This window comes from Lemur catta, chromosome 13 (assembly GCF_020740605.2).
Source record: "Lemur catta isolate mLemCat1 chromosome 13, mLemCat1.pri, whole genome shotgun sequence".
In the NCBI taxonomy this organism is placed as follows: Eukaryota; Metazoa; Chordata; class Mammalia; order Primates; family Lemuridae; genus Lemur; species Lemur catta.
In genome coordinates this window covers 83,910,769-83,936,454 of record NC_059140.1, presented here as the reverse complement: position 1 = coordinate 83,936,454, position 25,686 = coordinate 83,910,769, and the positions used below count along the sequence as shown (strand labels likewise).

The 25,686-nt window shown below is 56.9% G+C and overlaps 1 long non-coding RNA gene across 1 annotated transcript in view; it reads left to right on the top strand.

Annotated features, from left to right (window-relative positions):
• The window catches only part of LOC123649317, a 68,717-nt gene that overhangs the window by 3,131 nt on the left and 39,900 nt on the right, over nucleotides 1-25,686 (top strand). The window lies entirely within an intron of this gene.

Genomic DNA, 25,686 nt, shown 5'->3' with positions numbered 1-25,686 from the left:
TCCCTCCAGTGATTTAGGGAACCTGGGACATACCACAGATGAGCTCTGGTCTGTGAGCCAGTCCCTCCAGTGAATTAGGGAACCTGGGACAGCCCACAGATGAGCTCTGTTGTGTAGGTTGGTCCCCCCTCAAGGATTTAGGGAACCTAGGAAAGCCCACAGATGAGCCCTGGTCTGTAGGACAGTCCACCCCAGGGATTTAGGGAACCTGGGACACCCCACCAAGGAGCCCTGGTGGGTAGGCCAGTCCCCCCTGGATATTAGGGAACTTGGGACAACTCTGGTCTGTCATCTAGTCCCCCCAGGGATTTAGGGAAACTGGGACATCCCACAGATGAGTCCGTGTCTGTAGACCAGTCCTTCCGAGGATTGAGGGAACCAGGGACAGTGCACAGATGAACCTTAGTCTGCAGACCAGGCCCCCTGGGATTTAGGGAACCTGGGACATCCCACAGATGATCCCTGGTCTGTAGGACAGTCCTCTTTGGGATATGGGGAATCTGGGACATCCCACTTATGAGCCCTGGTCTGTAGACCAGTAACTCAAGGGATTTAGGGAACATGGGACATACCACAGATGATCCCTGGTTTGTAGTCCCATCCCTCTAGGGATTTAGACAACTTTGGAGAGTCCACAGATGAGCTCTGCTCTGTAGACAGTCCCCCAGCGATTTCAGCAACCTGGGACACCACACAGATGAGCCCTGTTCTGTAAACCAGTCACCCCAGGGACTTAGGCAAACTGTGACAGGCCACAGATGAGCCCTGGCCTACAGACAGTCTCTCCAGGGATTTAGGCAACCTGGGCCATCCCACTGATGAGCCCTGGCTAATAGGCCAGGCCCCCTTGGTATTTAGGGAAGCTGGGACAGCCAACAGATGAGCCTGGTCTGTAGGCCAGTTTACCCCAGGGATTTACAGAATCTGGCACAGCCCACACATCAGCCGTGGTGTGTAGGCTAGTCCCCTCAGTGATTTAGGGAACCTAGCACAGCCCTCAGATGAGCCCTGGTTTGTAGGCCACTCCCCAACAGGGATTTAGGGAACCTGGGACAGCCCATAGATGAGCTCTGGTCTGTAGATCGGTACGCCAAGGGATTGAAGGACCTGGGATATCCCACAGATGAGCCCTGGTCTGTAGGGCAGTTCCCACCCAGGGATTTAGGGAACATGGGAGATCCCACAGATGATCCCTGGTCTGTAGGACAGTCCTCTTTGGGATATGGGGAATCTGGCATATCCCACAGATGAGCCCTGGTCTGTAGGCCAGTCCCTCCAGGATTTTGGGAAGCTGGGACATCCCACAGATGTGCCCTGGTCTGTAGGCCAGTCCTGCAAAGGATTTAGGGAGCCTCGGACATACCACAGATGAGCCCTAGGCCATAGGCCAGTCCCCCCCTTGGATTTAGGGAACCTGGTAGAGCCCACAGATGAGCCCTGGTCTATAGGCCAGTTCCCCGCATGGATTTAGGGTCACGGGACATCCAAGAATTAATCCCTGGTCTGTAGGCCAGTACCTGAGGAATTCTGGGAATGTAGGACAGCCCACAGATGAGCCCTGGTCTGTAGGTCCGTCCTCTCCAGGGATTCAGGGAACCTGGGACCGCCCACAGAGGAGCTGTGCTCTGTAGCCAAGTCCTGCCAGGGATTTAGGCACTTGGGACAGTTCTGTTCTGTAGGCTAGTCCCCCCCAGAGATTTAGGGAACCTGGGACAGCCCACAGATGAGCTCTGTTGTGTAGGTCAGTACCCCCTCAAGGATTTAGGGAACCTAGGACAGCCCACAGATAATCCCTGGTGTGTAGGCCAGTCCCTCGCTGGGATTTAGGGAACCTGGGACAGCCCACTGAAGAGCCCTGCTCTCCAAGTCAGTCCACCCCAAGGATTTAGGGAACCTGGGACATCCCACAGATGAGCCCTGGTGAGTAGGCCAGTCTTCCCCAGGGTTTCAGGGAACTGGGCTAGCCCACAGAGGAGCCCTGGACTGTAAATCAGTCCCCAAGGGATTTGGGCAACCTGGGACATCCCGCAGTTGAGCCTTTGTCTGTACACCAGTCCCCCCCTGTGATTTAGGGAACCTGGGAGAGCCCATAAATGAGCCCTGGTTCATAAGCCTGTCCTCTCCAGATGTTTAGGGAATCTTGGACCTCCCACAGAGGAGCCCTTAGATGCAGGCCAGTCCCCTCAGCGATTTAGAGAACCTGGGACAGCCCACAGATGAGCTCTGTTGTGTAGGTCAGTACCCCCTCAAGGATTTAGAGAACCTAGGACAGCCCACAGATAATCCCTGGTGTGTAGGCCAGTACCTCGCTGGGATTTAGGGAACCTGGGACAGCCCACTGAAGAGCCCTGCTCTCCAAGTCAGTCCACCCCAAGGATTTAGGGAACCTGGGACATCCCACAGATGAGCCCTGGTGAGTAGGCCAGTCTTCCCCAGGGTTTCAGGGAACTGGGCTAGCCCACAGAGGAGCCCTGGTCTGTAAATCAGTCCCCAAGGGATTTGGGCAACCTGGGACATCCCGCAGTTGAGCCTTTGTCTGTACACCAGTCCCCCCCTGTGATTTAGGGAACCTGGGAGAGCCCATAAATGAGCCCTGGTTCATAAGCCTGTCCTCTCCAGATGTTTAGGGAATCTTGGACCTCCCACAGAGGAGCCCTTAGATGCAGGCCAGTCCCCTCAGCGATTTAGAGAACCTGGGACAGCCCACAGATGAGCCCTAGTGTGTAGGTCAGAGCCCCCCAAGTATTTAGGGTACCTGGGACAGCCCGTAGATGAGCCTTGGTCTGTAGGCCAGTTCTCCTTGGGATGTAGGGAAACTGGGACCTCCCACAGATGAGCCCTGTTGTGTAGGCCAGTCCCCTGAGGAATTTAGGGAACATGGGACATCCTGCAGATGAGCCCTTGCCTTTTAACCAGTCCCCCCAGGGATTCGGGGAACCTGGGACATGCCACAGATAAGCCCTGATCTTTAGGCCTGTCCACCCCAGGGATTTAGGGAACTGGGACAGCCCACAGATGAACCCTGGTGTGTAAATCAGTCCTCAAGGGGTTTGCGCAAGCTAGGACAGGCCACGCCTGAGCCCTGGCCTGTAGGACTGTCCCCCCTTGAATTTAGGCAACCTGGGACAGCCCACAAATGACCCTGGTCTCTATCCCTGTCCCCCCAGTAATTTAGGTAACCTGGGATAACCCACAGAGGATCCCTGGTGGTAGGCCAGGCCTCCAGGGATTTAGGGAATGTGGGACTGCCGCAATGAGCCCTGCTTTGTAGGCCAGTCCTCCCCCCTTGGGATTTACAAAATGTGGGACAGCCAACAGATGAGGTCTGGTCTGTAGGCCAGCCCCCCAGGGATTTAGGGAACCTGGGATATCCCATGGATGAGCCCTGGTCTGTACGCCAGTCCCCCCAACATTTAGGGAACCTGAGACTGTGTACAGATGAGCCCTGTTCTATTGGCCAGGCCTTCCTGGGATTTAGGGAACCTGGGACACACCACAGATGAACCCTGGTCTGGAGGCCTGTGCCCCCCCAGGGATTTAGGGAATCTGGGACATCCCAACAGTTGAGCCCTGGTCTGTAGGCCAGACCCCAAGGGATTTAGGGAACCTGATATAGACCAGAGATGAGCCTTGGTCTTCAGCCGGTCCCTTCCAGGGACTTAGGGAACCTGACACAGCCCACAGATGAGCCCTGCTCTGTAGGTCAGTTCCCACCTCTGGGATTTAGAGAACATTGGACAGCCAACAGATGAGCCTTGGTGGGGCTGCCGTGTCCTCCGTGAGGAGTGGGGACTCATTCCCTGCTTGAGGGAAGGAGGGGCTAACACATCCCACCTACTGTTAGAAGAGGTGGGGCCACAACATGGTGCTTGAGAGGAGACAGGGACCCTTGCCCAGAGTGATGGGAGGTTTAGCCAAGGCACTCTCAACACCCTTAGAACAGACAGGGCTGTCGCACCCTGCATGGGGGAGATGGGATGGCCACGCCCTATGGGGGAGGAGCCAGGGCTCCTGAGCCAATCCTGGGAGTAAGTGGGGCAGGGATTCCCAGTGGAAGAGGAGGTGGGGCCCCATATCCTGCATGAGAGGAGGTGAGGGCCGGAATAGTGTGTGAGAGGAGGGGGAGCCTGTGTCCTGCATGAGGGTGGAAGGGGCCAACACATCCCACCCACTGTTAGAAGAGGCAGGGACACAACGCCCTGCTTGAGAGGAGCAGGGGCCTCTTGGCCTCAGTGAGAGGCGGTTTATGTAATGCACTCCCCCATCGTTAGAGCAGGCGGGGCTGCCGCGCCCTGCATGGGGGGAGGTGTGATGGCCACGCCCTATGGGGGAGGAGCTGGGGCTCCTGAGCCATGCCTGGGAGGAATTCGAGCCCCTATGCCCGACCAGAGAGGACATGGTTCCTCGTACCTTGCATTAGCATGTAGGGACCTGTATCATATGTGACAGGAGGGGGAGCCCTGTGCCTGCATTCGAGGGGGTGTGGCACCTTCGAACTGGTTGATATGAGGTGGCCCTCCCTGCCCTGTGTGAGAGGAGGTGGGGTTGCTGTGTCCTGCATGAGGAGAGGAGGGCCCAATGCACTTCCCCCCACAGAAGAGGAGGGCCCCCGTGCCCTGCATCAGAGGCGGTGCTGCCATGTCCTGCCTGAGAGGAGGCCATGCACCTGCGCCCTGCTTGACAGGAGGCGGCCCTCTGTGCCCTGCATGAGAAGAGCGGGGGCCAATGCATCCCACCCACTGTTAGAAGGGGCGGGGTCACAAGGCCTTGCTTGAGAGGAGGCGGGGCCCCTTGCCCAGAGTGATAGGAGGTTTATCCAATGCACCCCCCGACTCCCCCACCCCGGCCATTAGAGCAGGCAGGGCTATTGCTACCTGCATGAGGGGAGGTGGGATGGCCACTCCCTATGGGGGAGGATCCAGGACTCCTCAGCCAATCGTGGGAGGAAGTGGGGCCCCCATGGCCCACGGAAGAGGAGGTAGTGCCCCGTACCCTAAATGGGAGGAGTTCGGGGCCCTCATCCAGCGGGAGAGGTGGTGGGGCCAATGCGTCCCACCCACTGTTAGAGGAGGTGGGGCCACAATGCCCTGCTTGAGAGGAGGCATGGGCCCTTGCCCAGAGTGACAGGAGGTTTACCTAATGCACTCCCGCTTTGTTAGAGCAGACCAGGCTGTCACACCCTGCGTGAGGGGAGGTGTGATGTCCACGCCCTGTGGGAGTGGAGCCAGGGCTCCTGAGCCATGCCTGGGAGGAATTGGGGCCCCTATGCCCGACGGGAGAGGAGGTGAGCACTCGAATCATGTGTGAGAGGTTGGGGAGCCCTGTGCCTGCATCAGAGGGGTTGTGGCACCTGCAAACTGGTTGATATGAGGCGGCCCACCGTGTCCTGCGTCAGAGAAGGTAGAGTTGCTGTGTCCGGCGTGAGGAGAGGAGGGGCCAATGCGCCCTCCCCCAGAGAAGAGGAGGGGCCTCGTGCCCTGCAACGAGGAGGCAATGCCGCCAAGCCCTGCATGACAGGATGCGGGGCACCTGGGCCATGCTTGACTGAAGGCAGCTCTCCGTGCCCTGCGTGAGAGGAGGTGGGGTGGTTGTTCCCTGCGTGAGAGGAGGAGGGGCCAAGGCGCCCCCCCCCACAGAAGAGGAGGGGCCCCGTGCCCTGCATCAGAGGAGGGCGGGGACTCTGCCCTCTGTGAAAGGAGACGACGACGCACCAACGCCCTGCTTGACAGGAGTCGGCCCCCTGTGTCCTGCGTGGGAGGAGGTGGGGCCAACGCGTCCCACCCACTGTTAGAAAGGGCGGGGTCGTAACGCCTTGCTTGAGAGGAGGTGGGGCCCCTTGTCAAAAGTGAGAGGAGGTTTTGCCAATGCACCCCCCCACCACAACCATTAGAGCAGGCGGGGATGCCCCGCTGTGCATGAGGGGAGTTGGGATGGCCACGACCTATGGGGGAGGAGCCGGGACTCCTAAGTCAATCCTGGTAGGCAGTGTGGACCCATGCCCCACGGATGAGGAGGTGGGGGACCAAATGCAGTCTGAGAGGAGGTGGGCCTGCCGTGCCCTGTGTGGGAGGAGGCGGGGCCCCTTGCCCAGAGTGAGAGGAGGTTTATGCCATGCAACACCCCCACTGTTAGAGGAGAGGGGGTTGTTGTTCCCTGCTTGATGGGAGGTGGGATGGCTACACACTGTGGAGGAGGAGCCGAGACTCCTGAGCCAATCCTTGGAGGAAGTGGGGCCCCCCATGCTCCAAGGAAGAGGAGGTGGGGCCCTGTACCCTACTTGAGAGGTGGTGTGGTCCCAAATGTAGCCTGAGAGGAAGTGGGCCTGCCGTTCCCTGCATGAGAGGAGGCGGGGCCCCTTGCCCGGAGTGAGAGGAGGCTTAGCCCATGCGTCCCCCACCACCACCATTAGAGCAGGTGGGGATGCCCCGCTGTGCATGAGGGGAGGTGGGATGTCCACACCCTATGTGGGAGGTGCAGGGAATCCTTAGCAATCCTGGGAGGAAGTGTGGCCTCCATGTCCCCCCCGGAAGAGGAGTGGGGGTGCCCCTTGCCCTACATGAGTGGGGGCTCAAATCCAGCGTGACAGGACGTGCGGCTGCCGTGCCCTCCGTAAGAGGATGGGACGCCCCTTGCTTACAATGAGAGGAGGTTAAGCCAATGCACCCTCCCCCCATTGCTAGAGCAGATGGTGCTGTCACGCCCTGCATGAGGGGAAGTGGGATGGCCACGCCCTATGGGGGAGGCGCAGAAACTCCTGAACCAATCCTGGGAGGAAGTGGGGCCCCCATGCTCCGTGGAAGAATAGGTGGGGCCCCGTACCCTATATGAGAGGAGGTGGGGGCCAGAATCCTGCATGAGACGACTAGTGGGTGCTGTGTAATGCATGAGAGGAAAAGGGGCCATTGCGTCCCACCCACTGTTAGAGGACGTGGGGCCTCAACGCCCTGTTTGAGAGGAGGCAGGCCCCCTTGCCCAGAGGGAGAGGTGGTTTAGCCTATGCACCACCTCCACTATTAGAGCAGGTGGGGCTGCCAGGCCCTACATGAGGGGAGGTGGGATGGCCAGGTCATATGGGGGAGAAGCCGGGACTCCTGAGCCAATGCTGGGAGGAGGTGGAACCTTCATGCCCAGCGGAAGAGGAGCTGGGGCTGCTGTTTCCTGCGTGAGTGGAGGAAAGGCCAACGCTTCCCACCCACTGTGAGAGGATGTGGGGTCACAACGCCCTGCTTGAGAGGCGGCCAGGCCCCTTGCCCAGAGGGAGAGGAGGTTCAGCCAGTGCACCTCCCCAATGTTAGAGCAGGCGGTGCTGTCGCGCCCTGCATGAGGAAAGGTGGGATGGACACGCCCTATGCGGGAGAGGCCAGAACTCCTGAGCCAACCCTGGGAGGAAGTGGGGCCCCCATACCCCACAGAAGAGGAGCTGGGGCCCGAACTGTACCTGAGAGGAGGTGCGGGTACAAATGCAGCATAACAAGAGGTGGGCCTGCTGTGCCCTGGGTGAGAGGAGGCCGGACCCCTTTCCCAGAGTGAGAGGAGGTTTAGCCAATGCACCGCCCCAAGCGTTAGAGCAGCTGGGGCTTTTGCACCCTGCATGAGGGGAGGTGATATGGCCGTGCCCTTTGGGGGAATTCACCAGGACTCCTGACCAAGTTTTGGGAGCAAGTGGGGCCCCGTCCCCTACATGAGAGGACATGAGGACCGAAATCCAGCGTAAAAGGAGGTGGGGCTGCTTTGCACTGCGTGAGAGGAGGCCGGGCCCCTTGCCCACAGTGAGAGAAGTTTTAGGCAATGCACACTCCCACCATTAGAATAGGTGCAGTTTTCGCGCCCTGCATGAGGGGAGGTGGGATGGCCACGCCCTATGTGGGAGGTGCTGGGACTCCTGAGCCAATCTTGGGAGGAAGTGTGGCCCCCTTGCCCCGCCGAAGAAGAGGTTAGGCCCCGTATCCTATATGAGAGCAGGTAGGGTTGCCGTTTCTTGCGTGAGAGGAGGAAGGGCCAACGCTTCCCAGCCACTGTTGGAGTATGTGGGGCCACAAATCCCTGCTTGAGAGGGGGCAGGGCCCCTTGGCCAGAGGGAGAGGAGGTTTAGTCAATGCACCCCCTCACCGTTAGAGCACGTGGGGCTGTCACACCCTGCAGGAAAGGAGGTGGCATGGCATCCCCTATGGTGGAGGCGCTGGGAGCCCTGAGCCAAGCCTGGGAGGAAGTGGGGCACCCATACCCCACGGAAGAGGAGGTAGGGCCCCGAACCCTACATGAGAGTAGGTGGGGGCCGAAATGCAGCATGGGAGGAGGTGGGGCCTCTTGTCCAGAGTGACAGGAGGTTTAACCCATCCACTCCCTCCACCATTAGAGCAAGTGGGGCTGTTGCACCCTGCATGGGGGGGGTGGGATGGCCACGCCCTATGGGGGAGGAGCCTGGACTCCTTAGTGACTCCTGGGAGAAAGTGGGGCCCCCATGCCCCACGGAAGAGGAGGTGCGGGCACAAATGCAGCATGAGAGGAGTTGGGCCTCCTGTGCCCTGCGAGAGAGGAAGCGGGGCCTCTTGTCCAGAGTGAGAGGAGGTTTAGCCAATGCACCCCCCCACCGTTATAGCCAGCGGGGCTTTTGCTCCTTGCATGAAGGGAGGTGGGATTGCCACACCCTATGGGGGAGCACTCGGGAACCCGTAGCCAATCCTGGGAGGACATGTGGCCCCCCTTGCCCCGCGGAAGAAGAGGTGGGGCCCCATAGCCTATATGAGAGGAGGTGGGGGCCGGAATCCAGCATGAGAGGAGGTGGGGCTGCCATGCCCTGCCTGAGAGGAGGAGGGCCAACGCCTCCCACCCACTGTTACAGGAGCTGGTGCCAGAACACCCTACTTGAGAAGAGGCAGGGCCCGTTGACCAGAGTGAGAGGAGGTTTGTTCAAAGCACGCCACCAGCGTTAGAGCAGGTGGGGCTGCTGGGCCCTGCATGAGGGGAGGTGAAATGGCCAGGTTCTATGGGGGAGGAGCCGGGACTCCTGAGCCAATCCTGGGAGGAGGTGAGGCCCCCATGCCTTTGCATGGAACAGGAGGTGCAGCCCTGTACCCTACATGAGAGGACGTGGGGGCCTGAATCCAGCCTGAGTGGAGTTGGGGCTGCCGAGCCCTGCGTGAGAGGCAGCGGGGCCCCTTGCCTTGACTGCCAAGTGACCATAACGTGACCCGGTAACCAGTCCCCGTAAGCATGCCACGTGACCAAAACGTCACCTTCACTTGACCAGGTGACTGCCCACGTGACAATTCCAGAGCCAATGATTTTGCCCCAACCGTAACTGTAACCCTAACCTGCAGCCAACGTGACCCTCTCCCCCGAAAGAGGAGATGGGGCCCCTTGCCCTACATGAGAGGAGGTGGGGGCTCAAATCCAGTGTGACAGGAGGGGGAGCCGCCATGCCCTCCGTGAGAGGATGAGAGGCCCCTTGCCTACAGTGAGAGGAGGTTAAGCCAATGCACCCCCCCCCACACTGCTAGAGCAGACAGTGCTGTCACACCCTGCATGACTGGAGCTGGGATGGCTATGCCCTATGAGGGACCACCCAGTCATGTGTGGTGGTCACGTGGCTGGTCACGTGGGCTCTTGGCTGGTCAGAGGCATTGTGGGATGGTCACGTGGGCTTGTCACGTGACTGCCACGTGACCGGCCACGTAACCATGACGCGATTATCATGTGACTGCCACAGGACCAGCCACGTGATCTCCACGGGACCAGCCACATGACCATCACTTGACCACGTAAGTAGCCCATGTGAGCAGCCACGTGATGATCACGTAACCTTCACCTGACAATCATGTGACTCCCGTGTGACCGTCACATTAGCAGCCAGGTGACTACCACAGGACCATTATTTGACCATCACTTGACCACGTGACCAGCCCAGGGCCCACGTGACTAGCCTTGTGACAAGTCCACAGCTCACATGACTGGGTGGTCCCTCATAGGGCATAGCCATCCAAGCTCCAGTCGTGCAGGGTGCAACAGAATCGTCTGCTCTAGAAGTGGGATGAGTGCATTGGCTTAACCTCCTCTCACTATGGGCAAGAGGCCTCCCATCCTATCAGGTAGGGCACGGAAGCCCCACCTCCTCTCACGCTGCATTTGAGCCCCCACCTCCTCTCATGTAGGGCAAGGGGCCCCACCTCCTCTTCCAGGGGCGGGGTATGGGGGCCCCACCTTTTCCCACTTGGCTCAGGGGTCCCTGTGCCTCCCACATAGGCGTGGCCATTTCACCTCCCCTCATGCAGGGTGCAGCAGCCCCGCCTACTGTAACGCTAGAGGGGTGGATTGGGTATACTGCCTCTCCCTCTGTGCAAAGGGCCCTCCCTGCCTTCTCTCAAACAGGTCGTAGTGGCCCCACCTCCTTTAACAGTGGATGGGAGGCAATGGCCCCTTCTCCTCTCACGCAGGGCATGGCAGCCAAACCTGCTGTCAAGCTGGATTCGGGCGCCCACCTCCCCTAATATAGGGTACAAGGCCCCACCTCTTCCTCCACGGGGAATAGGGGCCCGGTGCTTCCCAGGATTGGATAAGGGGTCCTGGGTGCTCCCCCATAGGGCATGGCCATCCCAACTGCCCTCATGCAGCCAGCCCCTGAGCGGGGGCTGTATTGGCTAAACCTCCTCTCACTCTGGCAAGGGGCCCGGCCTCCTGTCACGCAGGGCACAGCAGACCCACGTCCTCTTAGTCTGCATTTGTGGCAACATCCTCTCATGTAGGTTTGGGGCCCCACCTCCTCTTCCACAGGTCATGGGAGTTAGACTTCCTCTCAGGATTGCTCAGGAGTCCCGGCTCCTGCCCCAGAGGGAGTGGCCATCCCACATCCTCTCAACAGGGACCCACACTCCCACCTGCTCTTACAGTAGGGACGGACATTGGCTAAATCTCCTGTCACTCTGGGCAAGGGGCCACGCCTCCTCTCATGCAGGGCACGGCAGGTCCACCTCTTCTCAGGCTGGATTTGGTCCCCCACTTCCTCTCGTATCCCATACCTGACTCCACCTCCATTTCCGTGGGCCCTGGGTTGCCACTTCCTCCCAGCATTGGCTCAGGAGTCCCGGCTCCACCCCCATAGGGCGTGGCCATCCCACCACCCATCATGCAGGGCACGAGAGCCCCGCCTGCTCTAAGGGTGGAGTGGTTCTTGGCCTAAACCTCCTCTCACTCTGGGCAAGGGGCCCCACCTCCTCTTACGCAGGGCATAGCTGACCCACCTCCTCTCATGCTGCATTTGGGCCCCCACCTCCTCTTCCGTGGGGCATGGGTCGCACTGTCTCCCAGGATTGGCTCAGGAGTCTCGGCTCCTCCCCCATAGGGGGTGGCCATCCCACCTCCCCTCACGCACAGCGCGGCATCCTCGCCTGCACTAAGGGTAGGGGGATGCATTGGCTAAACTTCTGTGGGCAAGGGGCCCCAGCTGCTCTAATAGTGGGTGGCACGCATAAGCCCCTCCCCCTCTTACGCAGGCCACAGCAGCCCCACCTCCTCTCACGCTGCATTCGGGCCCCCACCTCCGGTTATGTAGGGTATGAGGCTCCACCTTCCCTTTTGTCGGGCATGGGGGCCCCACTTCCTCCCAGGATTGGCTCAGGAGTCCCGGCTCCTCCCCCATAGGGCGTGGCCATCCCGCCTCCCCTCATGCAGGGCCGGGCAGCCCTGCCTGCTCTAACGGTACGGGGGGGGGGGGGTGCATGGGCTAAACCTCCTCTCACTCTGGGCAAGGGGCCCTGTGTCCTCTAATGGAGGCCACTGCAGGCCCATCTCCTCTCACGCTGCATTTGGGCCCCCACCTCCTCTTCCGTGGGGCATGGGTCTCCACTGCCTCCAAGGATTGGCTCAGGAGTCCCGACTCCTCCCCCATGGGGCATGGCCATCCCACCTTTGCTTATACAGGGCGCTGCAGCCCCGCCTGCTCTAATGGCAGGAGGAGCATGCCTAAACCTCCTCTAACTCTGGGCAAGGGGCCCAGCCTCCTCTCACGCAGGGCATGACAGGCCCACCTCCTCTCAGGCTGGATTCGGGCCCCCACATCCTGTCATGTATGGTAGGGAGCCGCACCTCCTCTTCCGTGGGGCATGAGGGCCGCACTTCCTCCCAGTACTGGCTCAGGAGTCCCGGCTCCTCCCCCTAGGGCATGGTCATCCCACCTTCCCTCAGGCAGCGTGCGGCAGCCCCGCCTGCTCTAATGGTTGTAGGATGCATTGGCTAAACCTCCTCTCACTCTTGGCAAGGGCCCCCGCCTGATCTCACGCAGGGTACGGCAGCCCAACTCCTCTCACTGTGGATTCTGGCCCCCACCTCATCTCATCTGGGGTATGGAGCCCCACCTCCTCTTCCGTGGGGCTTGGGGGCCTCACTTCCTCATAGGACTACCTTAGGAGTCCCGGCTTCTCCACCATAGGACATGGCCATCCCACCTCCCTCATGCGGGGTGCAACAGCCCCTCCTGCGCTAATGCTGCCAGTGTTGCGTGGTCTAAACCTCCTCTCCCTCTGGGCAAAGGGCCCCACCTCCTCTCAAGCAAGGCATTGTGACCTCGTCCTTTCTAACAGTGGGTGGGATGCGTTGCCCTCACCTCCTCCCACGCAGGGCACAGGGGGCCAACTCCTGTCAAGGAGAGCGTTGATGGGTCGTCATCTCCTCTGACACAGGGCATGGGTCCCCTCCTCTTCCGTGCAGAGGGTGTGCCTTGACCCCTCCTCCTCTCACGCAGGGCACAACCACCCCATCTCCTCTCACGCAGGGCACAGAGAGCCGCCTGCTGTCAAGCACGGCGCAGGTGCCCCGAGTCCTGTCAAGCAGGGCACACAACCCTTCCTCCTGTCATGCAGGGATTGGCGGCACTGCCTCCGCCGATGCAGGGCACCAGGCCCCTGCTCTTCTGTGGGGGCAGGCTCATTGGCCCCTCCTCTCCCCACGCAGGACACAGCAACCCCACCTTCACTCACGCAGGACACAGTGGGCCACCTCATACCAACCAGTTCGAAGGTGACGCACCCCCTTTGATGCACGCACAGAGCTCCCCTTCATCTCACACATGACTCGAGCCCCTACCTCCTCACATGTAGGGTACGGGGAACCACCTCCTCTCCTGTTCGGCATGGGGGCCCCAACTTCTCCCAGGCATGGCTCAGGAGCCCTAACTCCTCCCACATAGGGCGTGGCCATCACACCTCCCCTCATGCAGGGCGCGACAGCCCCGCCTGCTCTAATGATGGTGGGGGGGTGCATTAGGTAAACCTCCTCTCACGCTGGGCAAGGAGCCATGCCTCCTCTCAAGCAGGGCGTTGTGGCCCCATCTCCTCTAACAGTGGGTGAGACTCATTGGCCCCACCTCCTTCCCCTATGGATTAGGGCCCCCACATCCTCCCATGCAGGGTACTGGGCCCCACCTCCTCTTCCGTGGGCTATGGGGGCCCCACTTCCTCCCACGATTGGCTAAGGAGTCCTGGCGCCAACCCCATAGGGCGTGGCCATCCCATCTCCCCGCATGCAGGGCAAGACAGCCCTACCTGCTCTAATGGTGAAGGGGTGCATAGGTTAAACCTCCTATCACTCTGGTCAAGGGGCCCTGCCCCCTCTCAAGCAAGGCGTTGTGACCCCGCCCCTTCTAACAGTGGGTGGGACGCATTGGCCCCTGCTCCTCTCACGCAGGGCACAGAGGGCCGCCTCCTGTCAAGCAGGGCGCAGGTGCATCCTCTGCTCTCAGGCAGGGCATGGCAGCACCGCCTCCTGTGATGCAGGCATGGGGCCCCTCCTCTTCTGTGGGGTGGGGGTGCATTGGCCCCTCCTCCCGTCACACAGGACAAAACCACCCAACCTCCTCTCACGCAGGGCACGGAGGGTCGCCTCCTGTCAAGCACAGCGCAGGTGTCCAGCCTCCTGTCACGCAGGGCATGGCGACACCGCCTCCTTCGATGCAGGGCACGGGGCCCCTCCTCTTCTGTGGGGGAGGGCGCATTGGCCCCTCCTCTCCTCATGCAGGACACAGCAACCCCTCCTCCTCTCACGCAGGACAGGGAGGGCCGCCTCATATTAACCAGTTCGCAGGTGCCGTGCCTCCTCTGATGCAGGGCACATGGCTCGCCCTCCTCTCACACATGATTCGGGTCCCCACATCCTCATGCAGGATATGGGAAACCACCTCCTCTCCCGTCGGGAATGGGGGCCCCAATTCCTCCTAGGCATGGCTCAGGAGCCCCGGCTCCTCCCACATAGGGCGTGACTATCACACCTCCCCCCATGCAGGACGCGGCAGCCCCACCTTCTCCAACGGTGTTGAGAGTGCATTGGCTAAACCTCTCAATCAGGGCAAGAGGCACGGCTCGTCTCAAGCAGGGCATTGTGACCCACCTATTCTAACAGTGGGTGGGATGTGTTGGCCCCTTCCACCCTCACGCAGGGCACAGGCCACCCCCCACCTCTCACACAAGATTCGGGCCCTCACCTCCTCTCATGCAGGGTATGGGGCTCCACCTCCTCTTCCGCGGGGAATGGGGGCCCCACTTACTCCTAGGATTGGCTCAGGAACCCTGGCTCCTCTCCCATAGGGTGTGGCCATCCCACTTCCCCCATGCAGGGCACGACAGCCCCACCTGCTCTAACAGTGTTGAGAGTGCATTGCCGAAAACGCCTCTCCCTCTGGGCAAGGGTCCCTGTCTCCTCTCAAGCAGCGCGTTGTGGACCTGCCTCTTCTAACAGTGGGTGGCATGCGTTAGCCCAATCTGCCCTCATGCAGGGAACGGGTCCCCACTTCTCATGCAGGACATGGCAGCCCAACCAAGGCTCATCTGTTGGCTGTCCAACATTGTCTAAATTCCAGGGATGGGGACCGGCCTACACAGCAGGGCTCATCTGTGGGCTGTGTCAGGTTCCCTAAATCCCTTGGGGTCTGGCCTACAGACCAGGGCTCAACTGTTGGGATGTCCCAGATTCCCTAAATCCCTGGGGGGGGGGGCACAGGCCTCCAGACCAGGGTTGATCTGTGGTATGTCCCAGGTTCCCTAAATCCCAGGGGGGCCTGGCCAATAGAACAGGGCTCATCTGTATGCTGTCCCAGGTTCCCTAAACCCTTGGGGGGACTGGCCTACAGACCAGGCCTCATCTGATGGCTGTCCCACGTTTCCTAAATCCCCAGGGGGGGTGTTCACTGGGCTACGAAACAGGGCTCATCTGTGCACTCTCTGAGGTTCCCTATGTCCCTGGAAGGGACTGGTATACACACCAGGGTTCATCTCTGCGCACTCCCAGGTTCCCAAAATCCCTGGGGGCCTGGCCTACAACCAGGGATCCTCTGTGGGCTGCTCCAGGTTCCCTAAATTACTCTGGGGGACAGGCCTACAGACCAGGGTCATTTGTGGGCTGTCTCAGGTTGCCTAAATTCAAGGGGGACAGGCCTACAGGCCAGGTCTCAGGTGTGGCCTGTCCCAGCTAGTGCAAACCACTTGAGGACTGATTTACACACCAGGGTTCATCTGTGGGCTATCCAATTTCCCTAATTCCCTGGGGCAGACTGGCCTACAGACCAGGGCTCATCTGTGGGATGCCCAAGTTTACCTGAATCCCTGGGGGGACTGTCCCAAAGACCAGAGCTGTCCCAGGTGCCCTAAATCACTGGGGGCACAGGCCAACACACCAGGGCTCATCTGTGGTATGTCCTAGGTTCCCTGAATCCCTTGGGTACTGGCCTACACACCAGGGCTTAACTCTGAGATGTCCCAGGTTCCCTAAACCCCTGGGGGGACTGGCGTACAGACCAGGGCTCATCTTTGGGATTTCCTAGGTCTTTAAATACCTGGGAAGACTGATCTACAGAGCAGGGCTCCCCTGTGGGCTGGCCCAGGTTCCCTATATCGCTCAGGGGACTGGCCTACAGCCCAGGGCTCATCTGTGGGACATCCCTGATTCCCTAAACATCTAGGGAGGACAGGCCTATAAACCAGGGCTCATTTGTGGGATGTCCCAGGTTACCTAAATCACAGGGGGGGACTGGCGTACAGACAAAGGCTCAACTGTGGGATGTCCCAGGTTGCCCAAAGACCTTGGGGACTGATTTACAGACCAGGGCTCATCTGTGGGCTGGCCCAGTGCCCTAAATCCCTGGGGAAGACTGGGCTACTAACCAGGGCTCACCTGAGTGATGTCCCAGGTTCCCTAAATCTCTTGGGGGACTAGCCTACAGACTACAGCTATTCCAGGTTCCCAAAATACCTGGGGGCCTGGCCTACAACCAGGGTTCCTCTTTGGGATGTCCCAGGTTCCCTACATCCCTGGGGGTGACTTGTCTACATACCAAAGCTTATCTGTCAGGTGTCCCAAGTTGCTGAAATCACTGTGAGACTGTCTACAGACCAGGGCTCATATGTGGGCTGTCCCAGGTTCCCTAAATCCCTGTTGGGGAGTGGCCTACAAACCAGGGCTCTTCTGTGGGCTGTACCAAGTTCCCTAAATGACTGAGGGGACTGGCCTAAACATGAGGGCTCATCTGTGGGCTCTCTCAGGATCCCTAAATCCCTGGGGGGGAACTGGCCTAAAGAGCAGGCTCATCTGTGGTCTGTCCCTGGTTCCCTAAATCCCAGAGGACAGGCCTATAAACCAGGGCTCATCTGTGTGATGTCCCAGATTCCCAAATCACAGGGGGAGACAGGTGTACAGACCAAGGCTCAATTGTGGGATGTCCCAGGTTGCCTAAATCCTTGGGGAACTGATTTACATACCAGGGCTCTCCTGTGGGCTGTCCCAGTGCCATAAATCCCTGGGAAAGACTGGGCTACAGAGCAGGGCTCATCTGAGGGATGTCCCAGGTTCCCTAAATCCCTGGGGGGACTGGGCTACAGACCAGGTCTCATCTGTGGGATTCCCCAAGTTCCCTAAATCACTGGGGGGGGGGGGTACTGGCTTACAGAGCAGAGCTCCTTTGTGGGTGGTCCCAGGTTTCCTAAATCCCTGGGGGAAAACAACCTACAGACCAGGGCTCATCTGTGAGAAGTCCCAGGTTCCCTGAATCCCTGGGGTACTTACCTACACACCAGGGATTAATTCTTAGATGTCCCAGGTTCCCTAAATCCCTGGGAGTTGGGCCTACAGACCACGTCTCATCTGCGAGATGTCCCATGACACTAAGTCCCTGGGGGGAACTGGCCTACAGACAAGGGCTCATTTGTGCACTGTACCAGGTTCCCTAAATCCAAGAGGGGGACTGGCCTACAGTCAGAGCTCATCTGTGGGCTGTCCTAGGTTCCCTAAATCCCAGGGGATGTGGTGTACAGACCAGGGCTAATATGTAGGCTGTCCCAGTTTCCCTAAATCCCAGGGGGGCCTGGTCTACACATCAGGGCTTAACTCTGGGATGTCCCAGGTTCCCTAAATCCCTTGTGGGACTGGCTTACATACCAGGGCTCAGCTGTGCGATGCCAGGGGTTCCCTAAATCCCTGGGGGTGACTGGTCTACAGACCAGGGCTCAAATGCGGGGTGTCCCAGGTTGCTGATATCACTGTGGGACTGTCTGCAGACCAGGGCTCATCTGTGGGCTGTCCCAGGTCCCCAGAATCCCTGGGGGTCTGGCCTACAGACCACGGCTCATCTGTGGGATGTCCCAGATTATCCATATCCCAAGGGGGACTGGCCTACAGACCAGGGCTCATCTGTGGGCTGTCCCAGGTTCCCTAAATCCCTGGGGAGACTGTCTATAGACCAGGGCTGAGTTGTGGGATGACCCAGGTTCCCTAAATCACTGGGGGGACTGGTCTACAGACCAGGGCTCATCTGTGGGATGTCCAACATTCCCTAAATAGCTGGGGAAACTGAACGACAAACTAGGGCTCCTCTGTGGGATGTCCCAGGTTCCCTAAATCCCTGGGGAGACTGTCTATAGACCAAGGCTCCTCTGTGGCCTGTAGGAGGTTCCCTAAGTTCCAGGGGTGACTGATCTACAGACCAGAGCTCAGCTGTGGGCTGTCCCAGGTTCCCTAAATCCATGGTGGGACTTTTCATAGACCACGGCTGATATATGGGATGTTCCAGGTTCCCTAAATCCCAGGGGAGACTGGTCTACAAACCAGTGCTCATCTATTGGGATGTCCTAGGTTCCCTCAATCCTTTTGGTACAGGCGAACAGACCAGGGCTCAACAGTGGGATGTTCCATGTCCCTTAAATCCCTCAGGGGACTGACCTACATAAGGGCTTATCTGTGGGATGACCCAGGTTCCCTAAATCCCTGGAGGGGCCTGGCCTACAGACCAGGGCTCATCTGTGGGCTGTCCCAGGTCCCAAAATCCCTTAGGGTACTGGTCTAGAAACAAGGGCTAATCTGTAGGCTCTCCGAGGTTCCTTAAATCCCTGGGGGGGACTGGCCTACAAACCAGGGCTCATCTGAGGCCTGTCACAGGTTCCCTAAGTCCCTGGGTTGACTGGTCTACAGACCAGAGCTCATCTGTGTGGTGTCCCAGGTTCCTGCAATCGCTGGGGGACTGTCTACAGGCCACAACTCTTCTGTGGGCTCTCCCAAGTTGCCTAAATCCATGGAGGGATGGGCCTACAAACCAGGGATCATCTGTGGGATGTCCCATGTTCACTAAATCCCTTGAGGGACTGGTCTACAGACCAGGGCTCAACTGTGGACTGTCCCAGGTTCCCTGAATCCCTTAAGGGCCCTGGGCTATAGACCAGAGCTCATCTGTGGTCTGTCCAATGTTCCCTATAACCCAGGGGTGGGGACTGGCCTACAGAGCAGGGCTCATCTATGGGCTGTCCCAGGTTCCGCACATCCATGGAAGGGACTGTCCTACAGACCAGGGCTCATGTCTGGGCTGTACCAGGTTCCCTAAATCCCTGTGGGTGGTCTAGCCTATAGAACAGAGCTCATCTGTGGGATGTCCCAGGCTCCCTAAATCCAAGGGGCACCTGGTCTACAGACCAGGGCTTATCTGTACGCTGTCCCAGGTTCCCTCAATCCTCAGGAGGACTGGCCTACAGACATGGGCTCATTTGTGGGATGTGCCAGGTTCCCTAAATCCCTGGGGGGACTGGCCTACACACCAAGGCTCATCTGTGTGATGTGCCAGGTTCCCTGAATCCCTGGGGGCACAGACCTAAAGAACATGGCTCATCTGTTCCCTAAATCCCAGGGGGGACTGGCCTCCAAACCAGGGCTCATCTGTGGGATATCCCAGGGTCCCTGAATCCCTGAAGGGACTGGCCTACAGACCAGGGCTCATCTATTGGATGTCCCAGGTTCCCTACATCCCAAGGAGAACTGGCCTATATACCAAGGCTCATCTATGGGCTGTCCAAGATTCCCTAAATACTTAGGGAGTCTGACCTACACACCAGAGCTCATCTGTGGGCTGTCCTAGGATCCCCAAATCCCTGAGGGGACTGTTTATAGACCAGGGCTCATTTATGGGATGTCCCAGGTTCCCCAAATCACTGGAGGGACTGACCTAAAGACAAGGGATCATCTGTGGGATGGTTCAAGGTTCAAAAAATACCTGGAGTAACTGGTCTACAAAGAAAGGCTCCTCTATGAGCTGTCCCAGGTTCCCTAAGTCCCTGGGTGACTGGTCTACAGACTAGGGCTCATCTGTGGGCTGTCCGAGGATCCCTAAGTCCCAGGAAGGGACTGTCCTACAGACCAGGGCTCATCTCTGGGCTGTATCATTTTCCCTAAATCCCTGGGGATACTGGCCTACAGACCAGATCTTATCTGTGGGATGTCCCAGGTTCCATAAATCCCTGTGGTGGACTGGCCTAAGAGCAGGGCTCCTCTGTGTGCTGTCCCAGGTTCCCTAAATTGCAGGGGGGTTAATGGCCTACAGACCAGGGCTCATCTGTGGGCTGTTTCAGGTTCCCTAAATCCCAGGGGACACCGGCCTACAGACCAAGGCTCATCTATGGGCTGTCCTAGGTTCCCTAAATACTTGGAGTGTCTGACCAACACACTAGAGCTCATCTGTGGGGTGTCTGAGCTTCCCCAAATCCCTCAGGGGACTGTCTACAGAGCAGGGCTCAACTCAGGGCTATCCCAATTTCCCTAAATCCCTGGGGGGACTGCCCTACAAACCAGGTGTCATCTGTGGGATGTCCCATGTTCCCTAAATCCCTTGAGGGACTGGTCTAAAGACCAGGGCTCATCTGTGGGCTGTCCCAGTTTCCGTAAATCCTTGGCAGTGGACTGAGCTACACACTAGAGCTAATCTCTGGGCTGTCCCAGGTTCCTTAAATCCCTGGGGGGACAGTTTATAGACCAGGGATCATTTGTGGGATGTCCCCAGTTCCCTAAATCCCTGGAGGCACTGTTTATAGACCATGGCTGATATGTGGGATGTTCCAGGTTCCCTGAATCCCAGGGGAGACTGGTCTACACACCAGGGCTCATCAGTGGGATGTCCCAGGTTTTCTAAATCCAAGGGGGTCTATTCTACAGACAAGGGCACATCTATGGGCTGTCACAGGTACCCTAAGTCCCTGGGGAGTACTGGTCTGCAGACCAGGGCTTATCTGCGGGCTGTACCAGGTTCCCTATATCCCTGGGGTTCTAGCCTACAGACCAGAGCTTATCTGTGGTATGTCCCAGGATCACTAAATCCCTTGGGAGTCTGGCCCACAGATCAGGACTAATGTGTGGGATGTCCCAGGTTCCCTAAATCCTGCGGGACTAGCCTAAAGAACAGAGCTGTCCCACATTCTTTAAATCCCTGGTGGGACTGGCCTACAGACCAGGGCTCATCTGTGGGATATCCCAAGTTCTCTACATCCCAAGGAGGACTGGCCTACACACCAGAGCTCATCAGTAGTATGTCTCAGGTTTTCTAAATCAGAGGGGGGAATGGGATTCCCTAAATCCCTGGGAGGGGCTGGCCTACAGACCAGGGCTCATCTGTGGGATGTCCCAGGTTCATAAATCCCTGGGCAGACTGGCACACAGACCAGAGCTCTCCCAGATTCCCTATATCCCTGGGGAGACTGGCCAACAGACCAGGGCTTATCTGTGGGATGTATCAGGTTTCCTAAATCACCTTGGCAGAACTGGCCCATGGACCAGGGTTCACGTGTGGGATGTCCCAGGTTGCCTAAATACCTGAGGTGCCTGGGCTACAGACCACAGATCTTCTGGGGACTCTCTCAGGAGTCCCAATTTGTGGTCGACTATGACAGCCACTTAGGTTACCTTAATGCATGTCTTTCTTCCTTTTCTGTAAGACATCGGGATCTTGCTTGGCAGGGCATCTAAGAAGGCTTTTTCTCATTGGCTCCTGGACATCCCAGGGTGGGGACAGGACTAAGTGATTAGCAGAGGGCCACTGGATTTCCTGGGCTCACCTGGAAGGGAGGAGCAGCCATTCCACATCTCTTTGTCGTTATCAGGTGTGGAGCATGTGTGATAGCCAGAGCCCCTGCTGCTGTGGGCCAGGAGGCTGTTCCAGCGGGAGCTGTGGGAGGCAGGAGGAAGGTGGTAGGAAACGAGGGTTGGCTCTCTCTGCCCACACAGGGTACCTCAGTCATTTCTGGACACATACAGGCTTCTGTCTCCCACCCTGAAGTTTCCCTCCTCTGAGCTCCCCGGAGCTCGCCCATGTGTAATGTGGGTACATCTACCCTATGTGCTGTACTGAGGTAGGCGAGTTGCATTAAAAACCTCAAAAACTGGGCCGGGCGCGGTGGCTCATGCTGGTAATCCTAGCACTCTGGGAGGCCAAGGCAGGTGCATCGCTTGAGGTCAGGAGTTCGAGACCAGCCTGAGCAAGAGTTAGACCCCGTCTCTACTAAAAATAGAAACAAATTAGCTGGCCAACTAAAATATATATAGAAAAAATTAGCCGGGCATGGTGGTGCATGCCTGTAGTCCCAGCTACTCAGGAGCCTGAGGCAGTAGGATTGCTTAAGCTCAGGAGTTTGAGGTTGCTGTGAGCTAGGCTGACGCCACGGCACTCACTCTAGCCAGGGCAACAAAGTGACACTCTGTCTCCAAAAAAAAAAAAAAAAAAAACTTCAAAAACGGTAGGTAAAACAGCTCCTCTCATGTTTTGTAGCAAAGTGTCTTCCCCAAACTACACTTGAATTCAGAAGAGCAACCTGCACGCAGCCCCAGGCCCATCACCTCACACAGTCCTGTGTCGCTGCAGGTGCCCTGGGCAAGGGAGCAGCATGGGATGTGCAAGGGTGTGCACTCCATGGTTGAGAGTGGGGCCCCCCCGCCTCATGGTCACTCCCTGACAGACACCAGCAACCATGCCTGTGCAGACTCTGCACCAAGGTCACAGGTCACAGGTTGTCCTCACAGACTCCACCAACTGTGACTGCTCAGAGTCCAGGCCAGGGTCACAGGTCATCCTGACAGAAGCAATGGGCCCTGTTCAGAGTCCACGCCCAGGTCACAGGTCATCCGAAACTCAAATTCCAACCACAATGACATACCTACTCACACACGTTTGAAAGGCTATTGTTAAAAAAAATTGAAGATATCTGTTGGCAAGGATATAGAAAACCTGGATACCCTTAAACACTACTTGGAGAAATATAAAATGGTACAGGCAGTGTGTAAACTAGTTGAATCTTCCCTCAAAAATTTACATGCAGAATTACCATAGCTCAACAATTCCATTCCAAGGTACATACTCCAAAGATTAGAAAACAAGTGTTCAAACAAGAACTTGTACATGAATATTTATAACAGCCCTGTTCACAATAGCTGAAAGGTGCAAACAACCCAAACGTCCGTCAACAGATGGATGGATAAGCAAAATTAGGTATATCATAACCTGATATATTATTCAGCCATAAAAAGGAAAGAGAAAACTGAAAGGGAGCAGCTGTATGGAACACAGTATGACAGTACCTCAAAAATTAAGCATGGAATTCACTTACAACACAGTGATTCCACTTCTGGGTATATACTGAAAAGAACTGAAAACAGGGACTTGAACACCCACGGTCATGGCAGCATTATTCACTGTGCCAAAAGGTGGAAGCAATACAAGTGTCCACTGACAGATGAGTAGAAAAATAAAATGTGGTCCATCCACACAATGAAATATAACTCAGCCTTAAAAATGAGGAAATTCTGACTTATGTAATGACATCATGCTAAGTGAAACAACCCAGGCACACAACGACAAATAGAGTATGCTCTACTTATGAAGTAGCTGGAGTAGTTCCCAGGGGCTGGGGGAAGTGAAAATACAAAGTGAGTGTTTAACGAGTACAGGGTTCCACTTGGGGCAAATGAAAGAAATTCTGGACATGGATGGTGGTGATGGTTATGCAACAATGTGCACATGGTTCAAGCCACTGAAGTGTGCACTTAAGAATGGTGAATGCTATAGGTATTTAATCATACAGAAAAAAGGAATGAAGTACTGATGTATATCACAACATGGATGAACCTCAAAAGCATCCTAAGTGAAAGAAATCAGACACAAAAGGCCACATATTATATGAGTCCATTTGTATGAAATGTCCAGAGCAGGCAAATCCATGGTGATGAAAAATAGATTAGTGCTTGCCAGGGACTTGGGGGACAGGGAAAGGAAAGTTACTTCGTAATGGGCTTTGAGTTTCCTTCAGAGGAAGAAAAAAAAATCTGTAACTATTAATAAATAGATGGTTGCACAACATGGGCAATGTATGACACTCCATTGAATTATATATTCACAAGTGGTAAAAATGGTGAAATTTTAAAAGGTGCTTTCCAATATTTATATACATTGTCCTAATATAGACTAGGACTTTATCACTTAACTGTATCGATTGGTGATGTAAACATAAGTGTGTAAACCTGAGATACCTTGCAACTGGTGGGCACGCACATGCACACACACACACACGGCTAGAGAATTACAGTATGGTAATATGTGGTTCAGTAAACTCTTATGAAATTTCCATGATCAATTGGGTCATTTGCCTTTCATTTCGCAGGGAGATTTAATTCTTCTTTACTAATTATCCCAAATATAAACTCTGTGTTTAGGTACTATTTCCTTGGTTTATATATAAATCAAAGGTGATTCTTACACACCATATATCAAATAATAATTTTGGGGGGGCGGCTGGGAGCGGTGGCTCACACCTATAACCCTAGCACTCTGGGAGGGTGAGGTGGGCGGATCGTTTGAGCTCAGGAGTTCGGGACCAGCCTGAGCAAGAGCAAGACCCCATCTCTACTAAAAATAGAAAGAGACTAGCTGGACAACTAAAAGTATATAGAAAAAATTAGCGGGGTATGGTAGCGCATGCCTGTAGTCCCAGATACTTGGGAGGCTGAGGCAGAAGGACAGCTTGAGCCCAGGAGTTTGAGGTTGCCATGAGCTAGGCTGATGCCATGGCACTCCAGCCTGGGCATCACAGCAAGACTCTGTCTCAAAAGAAAGAAAGAAAAAAAGAAATTCTTTTGTCCTTTGAAAAATCACATTATCCACTTTTTCTACTGTTAGATACCACAAACTGCTGTGACTTTAATGGTCTAGCTGGGCCAAGCCTTAGAAAATTTGCTAAGGGTATCCACTGTGTGGACAAGTTGATGGAACACGAATAAAATCCCTGAGACACCAAAAGCCTTCTGTGCACCTAAAAATGAAAGCAGAGTAGACTGCAGGCAGCTGGGGTAGACTGCATGGGAGAGGGTAGCAGGCAGGACCTCCCAGGGTCTGTAGGCCATGGCAGTCCTGTGCTGCTCAGGAGGAAGTGCTGCCCACACCCACCTTGGAGTTATCTCTGCTCTTTAGATCTGCCAAGGCTGGGAAACTGAGGGACAGTCTCAGAAACAGTTCCAGAAAAAGAAAACTGGAACCGAAGGGAAAGACACATTTTTCTCCCAGTTGGGGAAGGCGGTGAAGTGGGCCTGGTGGATTGGACTGTCAGGGAGAAGGGTGTATTCCTGATTCGGGGTTAACGGTGATGACCTGGGAGCTTGTGGCTGCTGCAAAAAACACGGTAAAACACATGGGAGTACTTACCTTGATGTAGCAGACCTCACACAGCAATGACGCTGGAGACTCTGAAGGCAGGACACAGAGGACTTTGTGCTGTGACGGCACGTTCCCTGAAAGGATGAAATTCCCATAAGGAAACTACATTTATGAACAACCACCTGAACACCCTGCCAGTGAAACAGAGATGACAACGAAGTCCCTCACAGAGGCTGAGCCAGACCCACGTCCAGCTCAGAGTTTGATACCCCATTAGGGTGGAGAGGCCACCGCGTGGACGTCACACCCGTGGCCACCGCGTACTGGGTGTGGGGACCCCAGTGCGGTGGATACTGTGGGTTCCCCGTTTCCAAATGTCCACACGGAGCCCCTCCGGGTCTCTGAGGACTGGCCGCCCCTCAGCAGGTGGCTGCGGACAGGAAGGCAGTGCCCGTGGGGCTCGGACAGGAAGGTTGAACTCACCCTCGGGGCCTCACGTCTGAGTGAGGACAAGGAGGTCACACTGGCTCTGGTCTGAGGCCAGGCCGGCAGGCAGCAGGGAACCGGCGCCTGCTGGGCGAGGCTAACATGGCGGCATTGCGTCCTCTCATGCCACGTGCAACCCCGCATGCAAAGCCGCGGGGCATGACGGGAGCTCCGCCCCCTGCCAGCCCGCACCGGCCCTGCAGCCCTCGGTGCTCATGGGGGGGGGACGGTGGAGAGCACTCCCTCCTGGCCTTGCTGGGGAACCAGTTAAA